We start from the raw sequence: 12143 nt of genomic DNA, 5'->3' as shown, positions 1-12143 counted from the left end.
TAGGATCGTAAGGCCATTCATTTGAACCTAAGTTTGTGAATGCAATTTTTAAACTAAACACTGTAATTCCAGAACCGAAAGACGGATCAAGATGAAATGCAGGAGTTGTATATGGAATCTAAACTCTTTTCATTCGAATCTATTTTAATAAAAATCGGTTCTGCAATCTTCGAGAACTTTTTTGCACATTTTATCCTATAATTCCAGAACCGGAAGTCAGATTCAAACAATATTGAGGAATTCTGTATGGGAACACATGAACACGCACATATACACACAAAACAGAGACGTGCGTGCTCAACGCACTGAGTCGAATGGTATATGACCCCTGCCGCCCCGACTTATAGAAATTGGCTTTGTCGGTTATGTTCCTCATAATATTATATCTCCGGAACCAGAAGTGACAGCCGTTTAATCTTCTAACTAGATCGCAATAGTAGCTGTCAAACAAGCCTAGAATTGTTACAAGCTTGTGGAAATAGTTTCAACTATCTTCGAGAAAATTGAGCGGTAGCAAATCTTTGAGAGATGCTTTCGGAACCGGGAACCAGGATAGCAGGAATCGGTTTGTTTAACTGCTTACTGATAATGGCTATCAATTTGTGTAGTTTTCAGACCAGTTTAGAAAAATTTCCACGGTTTATTTGTTTCACCACTTAAAGTGACTGTGCAATGTTCAACACATTTAACACTTAACTCCGAAACCGAATTAAACTCAGGAACTCCGTATGGGATCACCAGACGAATCTAAGTTTATCAAAATCAGTTCAGTCATCTCCGAGAAAACCTAAAGAGATTATTTTACACATCGCACACGCACACACACAGACATTGCACATCTCGACGAACTGAGTCGAATGGTATATGACACTTGCACTATCACTATCCCCACAGCAAATCGAAAGAGCGGCGATCAACATTCCGGTATCTAATTGCTTTTTGCACTCCATTGACATAGACGTGAATTCGGTACAGATGGCTATCGATGTATTGAAGTCTTCAGTTCTGCAAAACCAGATGGCATACCGGCAGTTATTCGGCTGGAATAATATCACCACTTTATCGTTTATTCAGAACCTTATTAACTACAGCAGTGTTTCCGGATTCATGGAAAGCTTTGTTTATGTATCCGGTTTACAAGAAAGGCGACAAAAGCGATATGAACAACTACCGCGGTATCACTTCTCTTAGTGCAATTCCTAAATTGTTCGAAAAAGTAATTCTGCCTCAAGTTTTTAACCATTGCAAGCAGTACATTGATAATACTCAACACGGGTTTATGCCGAAGCGTTCAACACCTACCAACCTTGCATCTTTTACATCTTACATAACAAATGCTATGTCAGACGGGTTGCAGACGGACGTTATCTATACAGATCTCTCTTCCGCTTTCGATAAAATCAATCATGACATCACAATTGCAAAATTAAATCAACTCGGCTTTGGTGCAAACGTCATTCAGTGGATACAATCATAACTCAGCAATCGACGGACATCAAAATTGATGATTGTGTTTCCGAAGAATTTGTCGCAACGTCTGGAATTCAACAGGGGAGTCATCTTGGCCCTTTGATTTTCTTACTGTACATCAATGATGTAAATCTTTGTCTGGATGGACCACGAGTGTCTTTCGCTAATGTCCTCAAGATCTATCATACCATTCGCAGCTCAACGGCAATTGAAAATCTTTGCGAAGTAGTGCAAAACCAATCATATGATAGTGAATCCCGAGAAGTGCTCAATCAAAGTTAAAGTTACCATTCAAATTCGAATAATATCTTGAAGGATTCGACATGTGTCAAAGATCTTAGTGTCTTTCTCGATGAGCAGTTATCGTTCAAACAGCACTAAGCACTTTAGAATATTGCTCAGTAGTCTGGAACCCTCTTTGCCTTAATGGAGCTCATAGAATAGAATCTATACAACGTTGATTCGTACGTTTTGTTCTTCGACGATTACCTTGGAATAATCCACATCAACTGCCGAGCTATGAATGTCGCGGATTGGTGATTGGTCTTGACACACTACAAGAACGACGAGAGCTGTCGCGTGCTTTGATGATAGCTGCTATTTTGAATGATAGGACTGACTGCCCCGCTTTGCTCCGTGAGGTTAAAATCAATATTCGTCTTAATGCTCTCCGTAACAACGCCCTTTTTCGACTACCTCTACGTCGCACCAACTATGGAACAAACGATGCCGTTACAGGCTTGTAAAGATCGTTCAATCGTGTATCATCTGGATTTGACTTCAACCTTCCACGCAAAACAATTCAAGCAAAATTATTACTTAATATTAGAAATTATCATTAGGACTACAATGTGTCTGTGGATTTTACAATAATAAACAATATGAGAAAGGCAAACATCCCCAATTCACCTAACAGTGTGATGATATCTTGTTTTCATCGACCCGCATGTGTTTTTGCATGAATATAAAGCGGTTTTGTTAGTTTCCAATTGATAATGGCATTCAGTTTGATTATTATTAATAAAAAAAATTCTGGATTCTTTAACATTTTTGGAAAATTTTCAGCATCCTAAAATTTAAAAAATTATTGTTAGTCAGAATAGTAAAGTGAAGGTCTTTCAAACGGCCCATACACGCTCAGTTTTTTGGACAGTTTCCCGTGAACCGAACGATTAACTGAAGTGACTGAAGTCATCCGGTCAAACGTTCGGTTTTGTGACTGAAGCTCTCGAGCTCAGTTTCATCCGGTTAACTGATCAGTTCTTCAGTTAATCGAAAAAATATGTACCTGGTTTAAAGAAAACATTGTTTACACTTCTGATTTACACTAGAATGCATAAAAATAGACGTACATGTAAATAGGACTGGCCAGACCAAATAGTCAGACCGAAGGTATAAAAATGTCTGTCAAACGGATGGTTAATATATTTATTTTCCTGAGATCTACGCTTCTATGTTCTAGCTCGTTTACTCCATTTTGTCGAGCTGAATCGATTCCCGAGTAGAGTGTGAGATCAAAAAGAAAACTCAATTTGATGTTGTGCTGTTCGTATATATCGATTACTTAATTTGCTATCGTTTTGGTCGTTTTAACGGTTAAAAGATCAAAATCGAAAGCAAAAAAAATGCTGTGTGACATCAAACTGAAAACTAGTTTTGCTCTCAGTGAAAGCACATTGAAAACTTAATATGATGTAGATTTTCTCGAAATAACACGTCACGAGCATAAGCTAAAAATAGAACAGTAAAAAAAGATCCAGGATAGTATACATTTAGGCGATATCACTCGCAAGCAAGAAAAAAGATTTCATGCAATCTTCATATTAGTCGCAAGCAAGAAAAAAGATCTCATGCAATCTCCACAACACTACTGCGGAGAGAATCCGGTTTCGAACTTAGGTGATTTGGAATGCGAACTTTTTGCGATTGCTATGGACTATATGTGCTAGCTATAAGGAGATGGAAAATGTTCGGTTATATGACAAGCAGTGTTATTTCACAAAGTTGTATGCAGGTAGTTTCTGTCAATGCACACTCGTTGCGTCGCTTCCATCCCGCATCAACCGCGAATAGCAGTGTGGCTATTAGAGTGCAGTATGGAAATGTTCTCTTTGTCCTTCTCATATCCAAAGCTGTAGCTTTCAAACATTATAATATTAAATTGAGTTATCCACTTGATCTCACACAACTCGCACATGTAATCACTTTGAAATACGAATTTAGAGGCCCTGAAGACCGAACGTTTTACAGTGAAGTCTTGTACAACACAGGGAACGTGAATTTGTAATCCGGAAATAAGGCATCCCAGATCGTTTGTTTTTTTTTTCGACTAATTGGAACAATGAACGATTATCTCGCTTCTGATCACAGATAGAACCAGAATCTCTTCAGTAAATTTTTAGTTCTTTTGTAGATTTATAATTTACGATTATTTGGTGCAGAATTAGTCCTATAACTCAAAATTATTAAGATTTAGTTGGACGGTTTCTTCAGAAAAGTGTATCAAAGTTTCAAGATCTATTAGATGATTGATAAAATACTTCTCATAGTTTCTAGCGTTAGTGAGTATATAAAGTTCTAAGCATTTATAACTAGGAATGAAAATTGTTTTGAAGAGTGTCTACGACACAGTTTGTGGACTACTTAGGAATATACAAAATAAACATAAATTTTCTTGGTGCCCCCCTAAGCCACTAAAGTATTATTAAAAATTAACTCTAGGTTCTGAAATCTGAGACATTCAATGTTCGATGTTTGAACTTCGTAAACAATGAATTTTTTCATACTGTTGGATGTAAAGTTATGGGTATTTTCAGAACGGGTTTGGCGAGTAGATTATTTTCGCCATCCAGGTCCCCGATTTCTGGATGCACTGAAAATAATGGTCTAAAAACTTTAGAATGAACTTCGCGACGTCGTATGATTACAAATATCAAAACATTTGTTTTAAACTGAACGCAAAAATTGTTACATGATCGGATATTTAAAGTATCTAGAAGGAAATAGATATCAAATATATTTCTCATATCAAATTCTGAAATAAGCTCCTTCTACGGCAGACGATCAGTGAGTGATCACTCAAAAAGTTGAATTCCGAACTGTCTAATTCGGCTTCTACGTGCGCCAAGACGTCATTAATTATATCATAGAGTTTTCGCTTTAGTAAATTTTGTTGACAAGGTTGATCGCCTATATTTCCTAAATTTCTGTTTCAGCTGTTAGTAGAATATTCTCACTAATAGTACTGTTATTGTACCGTTGAATTCCACTATGTCACGTCATCACACTCTCACAAAGTCACTATTTTCACAGTCACTATTTTTCCGAAAGTGTATCAAACGTTATAATACAGATACGTATTTCGGAATGTTATTTACATCCTTCTTCAGTGTATCGGTATAAATGGTACAAAACCGATACACAGAAAAAGGATGCAATTCAGTAACATTTAAGTGTTTTAATAGTACACTATTTAAAAACCTGTCTGATTTGACCCATGTCAGCACCAGCCAATCAGAACGCGTTCTGAGAAAGAGAACAAAATATCTCCTACTGTACAACTGCATCGATGTAAAAAATGATCATTCCACATCCCACTTTTGTAGAAAAAATATTAAAGGAAAACCAACACAAGGTTCGAACAATGGCTCATTTCTTAATATATCTAGCACCACTGCTGCTAGTGAAAGTAATTCATTCTTTCTGCTACACTTCCGTTAAGTTCAAGTTCTATTAGAAACACCTGATAATGAGTGCTCGGTGCCGATAGACTCGGTTGTGTCTTCGAAACTGTATAAATTTCCGTTTTCTTAACAGCATGTACGAAATCGGTTGAAATTCAATATCAGGCCGACAAACTATAAAACCTTTTGATTAAGTTTAAGCTTGCGAAAATCAGGTTAGACAGTGAGTGGCTATTTTTTAGACTTTTTGGTGCAAGTCCGTGATCCTATGTGATCATGAGACCTTTCATTTGATGTAAAAACAATTTTCTAATAATAGACCAAGCTTTCGACACCATTTGATAAAAAAATATTTTGAAAACTTATTTTTACTGAGCTTGAGTTGCTCCTATTTTCACGCTTACTTTGATCAGTATTGAATTTAAGTTGCAGGGTTTCGGAATACTGTATGTTATGTTGCTACATACAAATACAAATAATAATACGGAATACCACGACAAATTTTCGAGGACACGTTTTGCGATATGCGATACACCGTCGAGGTGAACTGTCACTGCGATAGTGAAAACTTCGACTGGACCTGAGCACAATGAACCAGACAAATTTGATTCTAGCAACCAACTGGAGGAAGCCAAAATATACGAGGTCGTCGCAAACGATATAGCACAATTCGGTAGCAGTACCAATGAACCAATGAAAGTGACGCGAATCAGTCTTGAAAAATCATCCTAGTGGTAAATTACGCGCGACTGACACACAGACCCTTGCGGAAGAAACAAAAGAACAGTGTTAATTTATCGTACCTGTACCAATTGTACTCAACAAAAAAAGGAGAAAAAAACTTTATTCCGTGATATCTAGAAAATTCTGGAAAACCGTTGAAAAAAAAGTTATGATGGAAAAACTTGATTCTAAGAAACTCCAATACACAATCCTTTAAATCTCGACACCAATACATTTTAAAGAGTTCATATATTCGGAATGTTTTCTTGCCCTAACATTTTTTTAAAATTCTTCTAAAGACATGCAAGCTCCACAGTCAACCTCTGAAGCAAAAATGTTTAATGAACACACAGTAGCATTAAAACGAGCTTGAGTTTGTTAAAATCGGTTTAGCCATCTTCGAGAAAATTGAGTGATAAAAAATAAAAAATCTTTTTTTTTATCACTCAAATGTAACTTATTGAAATTTCAAGATGTTCTACAATTGTTTTGGAATTGTTATTTTTGTTAGATATGTTCAGAATTTTTTTAATATATTAAAATCGGTTGTGCAACTTATCACTATTATGTTTCACAACACTACCGAAATAATCACCGTAGAATAACTTTAAGTACATTTTAAACAATTGCACAGCCAATCACGAACTTGGGATAGACGCATGAGTATGTGTATCAGTTGCAAAATCGTAATGAATACATATTCGTAATAACGAGATAACTTAAAGATATGTTGCATAACACAGAAAAATTACGCTTTTCCTTAACACAACAGTTATTACAATAGTAAGATAAACTAACTTGATGCGTAATCAGTAGAAAAATACAGGATAGCAACTTAATATGCTACTTGGGTTGTACCATCGTATCTCCGATACCAGAAGTAACAGAGATTTGATCTTCAAAATTAATCAATGGTTTACTCTTATTAATCAATGGTTTAATCTTATTAATCCAATGAACCTAAGTGTGTGAAATCGGCTTAGCCATCTCTGAAAAAATTGAGCGGTAATAAACAACGCGTTTCGTAGGTTATAAATAGCGCATGCCTTATTATAAAGCGCTTTTTCTGTTATTTCTTATACTTTCTTATCATTAGTTTTATTATTACTATGTTTTATATTTAGCTCCAATTTCAACCGGTATTTGTCATTCGCAGAAGTTGATATGCAAAATCTCAACAAATCATTCAAACAGTTATGTTATGCTGTTGCGACCGCTCTAGACAGAATACATATTAAGTGCGCAAAATGTTCCACACTTTTCTTCGTGATGCAATGCAATTTCTCGTGCTACTGTCGTGTTGTACTCCGCTACAGAAATAATGAAATATAATTTCTAGTACTGCCGTCCTGCTGCTGTAACCGCTCCAGACAGAATGAAGTTAAAGTGCGTAAAATTTTTCGCACTGTCCGTAGCAGTGCAGTAAAACTTCATTCAATTCAATTGAAACTGAATGTGGAACACATTGACGATCTCTCCACTGCAGTAAACTTAACTCTCTGACACACACAATGTTTGCTGACGGCCCGAACGAGCAGCATTCAGTTCATCACTCGTTTCTCTTCAATCGAGGTTCAGTTTTATAACCGTCAGTTGATCTCTTGAAGTAACAATATATCTCTTTCAATAGTGTGAGAGCCGCCTTCAAATGAGGTTCATGTAAACATTCGAATTGGTTCAAGATAATAGATGAAAGACTAATCAGAAAGCTGAAATGTCAATCACAGAATACACATAAATTAATTGTTTCCTCCTTCAATTTTCATGTTTAATACTTTATTCCATTCATAATTCTATTCGTTCGAATCTGCTTACTACCAAGAGCGAAGACACTGAAGCAACTATACTACTTGGCACTTGAAACTGAGCAAGCAAAACTTCAAATGACTAGGTACGATTATTCAACTGACGATGAATTCTGGGAGCTTCACTTGAAAATGGCAGCAAAAGTCAAATGAATTAGTAGGGATACGCTGACGGTCAGCGGCCATAAATTTAATTTTCATCTTATATTATTCGATTGAAAATAAAATTTTACCGCACTGGTCCGTAGTGCTGCGAGAGCCGCTTCAGAAAGAATGATGAAAAAATTTCAACCTTCAGCTTTTATATCAGCGTAGTTTGCTGGTTGTCCTGATTGGCTTGTGAAAACATGGGTCTATTCAAACTGATTTTTATAGTGTACTATTTGAAAACATATCCACTTTTATTATGTACATTCAAGTCAGGCGCGTAGCCAGAGAAAATTTTCGGGGGGGGTTTTAGAACATGGTGATAAATCAACACATGTACAATTTATATCACAATGTTTCCCATGGGTTATAATTTTTTGTTTCGGGGGGGGTTTGAACCCCTAAACCCCCCCCCCCCCTGTGTACGCGCCTGATTCGAGTTAATAGTTTTCGAATAGATTAGTGATGAAACATATAAATCCATCAACAAATGAAAAAGTTATATGTGTTCAAAACTATGACAGGAAAGGTCTTCGCTACTATTTTTTAAATTTTTCTCGTCACTCAGCCCCGTGTAGTAAAGAGCAAGGCTATTTTATGATTTTCCGATCTCGTAGAACTGAATCGAACTTAGAATTAAGATCCAAGATGAACCATTCCTTTAATACTCTGGTGTAAAATGAAGCGTGTAAGGAAAACGCAAACTAAATATATCCTTGAAGTGATATCATAAGCCGACGAGAAGTTTAAGTGCGTTGCTGATTCCGGCTGCACATAATGTGAATGAAAAATTGTTGATTTCTAAATTAAACCGAAATTATTTACAGGTTTCCATGCTTTTTGTAGTGTCAATTTATTGGGAAAGAGTTTATTGATTGTAGGATCTCGATTCGCTATATTTCAGAATAGGTATGACTGCTGCCGTAGGAAATTAACTACAATTTCCTACCCTTGGTACGGGTATAGCATGCTGGGATAGTCAATGCCTTTCACGCAGCCCACTCGGGCTCGATTCCCAACCCCGCACATTGGGTCAGAAAGATTTTTTGGTTCGAAGCGACGAATGACCTTAAGGTGTTTAAACCTCTGTAATATAAACAAAACAAAATTCCTGGCCATCCTCAGTATTTTTTACAAACATCCTTACATTGCAATCTAGGATTGATAGCAGTCGGATTCGACATATTTTTAGAAAACGGTTCTCCCTACCAGGATCGAATATTTGGGAAAACAGATGTCAATAAGACCATGAGAGTTATTGAACTCTGGTAGTACTATCTACTCATATATTTTAGTTTCATGTAACTCAATTGGATAGCTTATTCTGAGACTCCAAAACTACTGAATTCACTTACATCTCCAACAAAAAAGTTGAGACAAGTTATACAAGTAGAGAAATTTTATCTAATTGTTGAAAAATATGTTAGTTTCCATTAAAAATACAACGACAAATGGTTGGATTTCAATTTTTTTACTACTTTTGTAACAGAGTATTAAAAAACAGCAACAAAAATTAAAGGACAAATTCTGTGTGTAGAATAAGAATTCAACACTATTGAGGAAGTCATTCTATGAAAAATAGAGCGATTTAAGCTTAATTCGATAAATATATGATGAGAAATCATTATTGCAAAATTTTAAAATCGAACTTTCGCATTATGTGTTCTGGAGATATTCTTTGAATTTACATACGCCATACCGTCTAAACTTAGAAGCGTGACTAATTAACAGGATCTGAGTGTTTAGTAGAATATTTATGATCAAATAAAAAAATTTTACACCATTGAATTCTACTATAGGTTGAAGGCGTGTTTTATCGAAACCATCCGTTCAAACTATAACAATGAAACTACTGCACCACTTGACATGAATCATTTTTGACGTGAATACGTCTTACTTTACTATGGAGAGCCTTTTCAAAATTTACCCTCTAAGAGAGTAATAAGGTTTTGATAGTGAATATGTATTTTAGGCTGTATAACATAATAAAAAATAATTCTAAAAAGTTAAAAGTAGATGGCACCAACGAGTATCCAATTTACCGCGAAAAATGTGAGCGCGTTTTGTATGCTATGTATACTGTCGAGCCGCATCGTGCCAAATGTTGACGGCATATATGTAATGAAAAATAATACAATGCCTACACGGAACGACCGAAATTAGCTCTGCGCCTAATTCGTATTACTGTTTTTGAATTAGTTGATTTTAACAACAACATTTTCAAAATAACTATAAAATTAGTTAAAATTGAGAATTTACTTTGCTTAAAAAAACTCTTATATTTAGAGAATGTGTTTAGTTGGCGAATATTCTGGACACAAACCAGCAATATTTCAATCCAACACGAAATTCTCATTGACAACTAATTTGGTTATTAAAATCAGAAAATTTGTTTCTATTTATCTATCTTCATCATTACTGAAGGACAGCACAAAGAAAACAAAAATGAAATTGGTTTTATTAACAAGTTTATTAGCCAAAAACTCATGAGAAGTGTCAAAGCAAAACAATCCATTAAAAAGCTAAAAAGGACAGTTTGGTTTAACCTGCTTGCAAATTGTTTAGATGTTTTTCGCATGTGTTACGGTATATCCATATTAAAATTTCTAAACCGATGTACAAAAATGCCGTAAACTCTTAGTGGAAAGTGTATTTATTCAGAATTTGTGCGCATTTGAAGCGATTGTGCGTAATAATGTTTTTACGCGGAACAGTGAAGTGAGTATCGATTGTTTCACTCTAATTGTACATGTCAAATGATGTTTTTTGTATCTTCCAACCTTCCGAGCCACGCCGTCCGGTGTACTATTTGTATTCGGTTTTTGTTTTCTGAGTGCTCAAAGTTTTCAGTGAGAGAGTCGATTTCGCGAAGTCGAATGAAGAAAACAGCGATTTAGAAGAAAAATTTTCAAAAAGAAGTTTATGTTTCGCTTATTGCTTTTTCTCCAATACAACATCGTATTTATACCTGCCAATATAGAAAAGACAACCGCGGCTGAAATATTTTTCGGTAGTAGTGTGCCATCTAGTGGCTAGTAGTCATTACGGTGTTAACGTTTTTTCGGTGACAGAGCGCCATATAGCTGCAAATTGCAGAAACCAATTCAACCATTTATGTTGGTTGACAACAAAGTTTTATTTCTCTAATTCAACTAAAAAATTAGTTGAATGGAAATGAAGTGTGCCTTAGCTAAGAAATGACAGCACGTTGAATTGGTGAATTCAACTAAAAAAATAGTTATTTCAACAACTATTTTATTATTATTAAGAGAATTAGAATTAAAAAATCTAAATTAGCAAAAGTAAGATTTTTTTAGTTGTCTCAAAAAATAACTAACTAAAATCAGAAAATCAACTAATTTTTTCGCCAAAATGCTGAATTCGGTCTTTGCGTGTATAGAACAGTTGAGAAAATTGTAAAACTGTCTATGAAAATCTATAACACTTAGGCTATGAAGCATTTCGCGAGCTATTTTTACCTTTAGTTAAAATTTCACAGCCGAGCAGTTATTTTGTCGTTGTCAAAAATAACCCCCCTCGAGAGCATGGTTATTTTTGACAGCTCGATAATTATTTTCGGACAATGAAAAAAATTTTGTAGAACAATTACTATTTCTGAACTTAAGCAAAATTTACTTCTGCGTAATTTCTTTTCATACTTTCAGTCAAAGAAAATACCCCAATGAAAAGTTTCAATATATTGTCAACTGAAGTAAGCTTTTTTCGAAGTTGGTTCACAGCCAACAGATTACTATTTGGTTCATAAGTTCATAGCATTGACAAACACACATGACAATCAAATTAAATTTTTGAATCATTTTAACGATCATTTCGAATGTACCATTATTTGGCACAGTAGTCTCATGTGTCATGATGGCGCCATTAACACACTCGTTCCCCCATCAAAAATACCAAGTCCCTATTCCAGACTGAGTTTTTTTCTTTATAAACAGAGTTGCCATTTACTCAGATTTATCCGTAATGTATAATCGTAATATATATAGTTTCAGTTGCTTAAATTTTAACCATCAAACCAGCGAACTTAGATCCTCGTTTAAATGTGCAACAGCTTCATTGAAATCTTTAGTCGTAATGAACAGAACAGTATCATCAGCAAACAAATTTATATCACAGAAACGTAAGACTCGCTTCATATCATAAATATACATAATAAATAGAATAGGACCTAACACACTTCCCTGAGGCACACCAAGTGAATTACCGACACTACAGCGTTAAAAACAGTCTTTTGAGATCTACCACATAAATAGTTTTCAATCCATTCATGCGCCATTCCCCCGATGCCAAAACGCCG

At 35.3% G+C, this 12143-nt stretch overlaps 1 protein-coding gene across 5 annotated transcripts in view; it reads left to right on the top strand.

Annotated features, from left to right (window-relative positions):
- LOC131440628 (broad-complex core protein isoforms 1/2/3/4/5) overlaps positions 1-12143 on the top strand; it is a 294222-nt gene that overhangs the window by 268953 nt on the left and 13126 nt on the right. The window lies entirely within an intron of this gene.

The sequence above is a fragment of the Malaya genurostris genome, chromosome 1 (assembly GCF_030247185.1).
Source record: "Malaya genurostris strain Urasoe2022 chromosome 1, Malgen_1.1, whole genome shotgun sequence".
NCBI lineage: Eukaryota > Metazoa > Arthropoda > Insecta > Diptera > Culicidae > Malaya > Malaya genurostris.
Note: the sequence above shows the minus strand (reverse complement) of the source record. Positions and strands in the feature narration are given on the sequence as shown.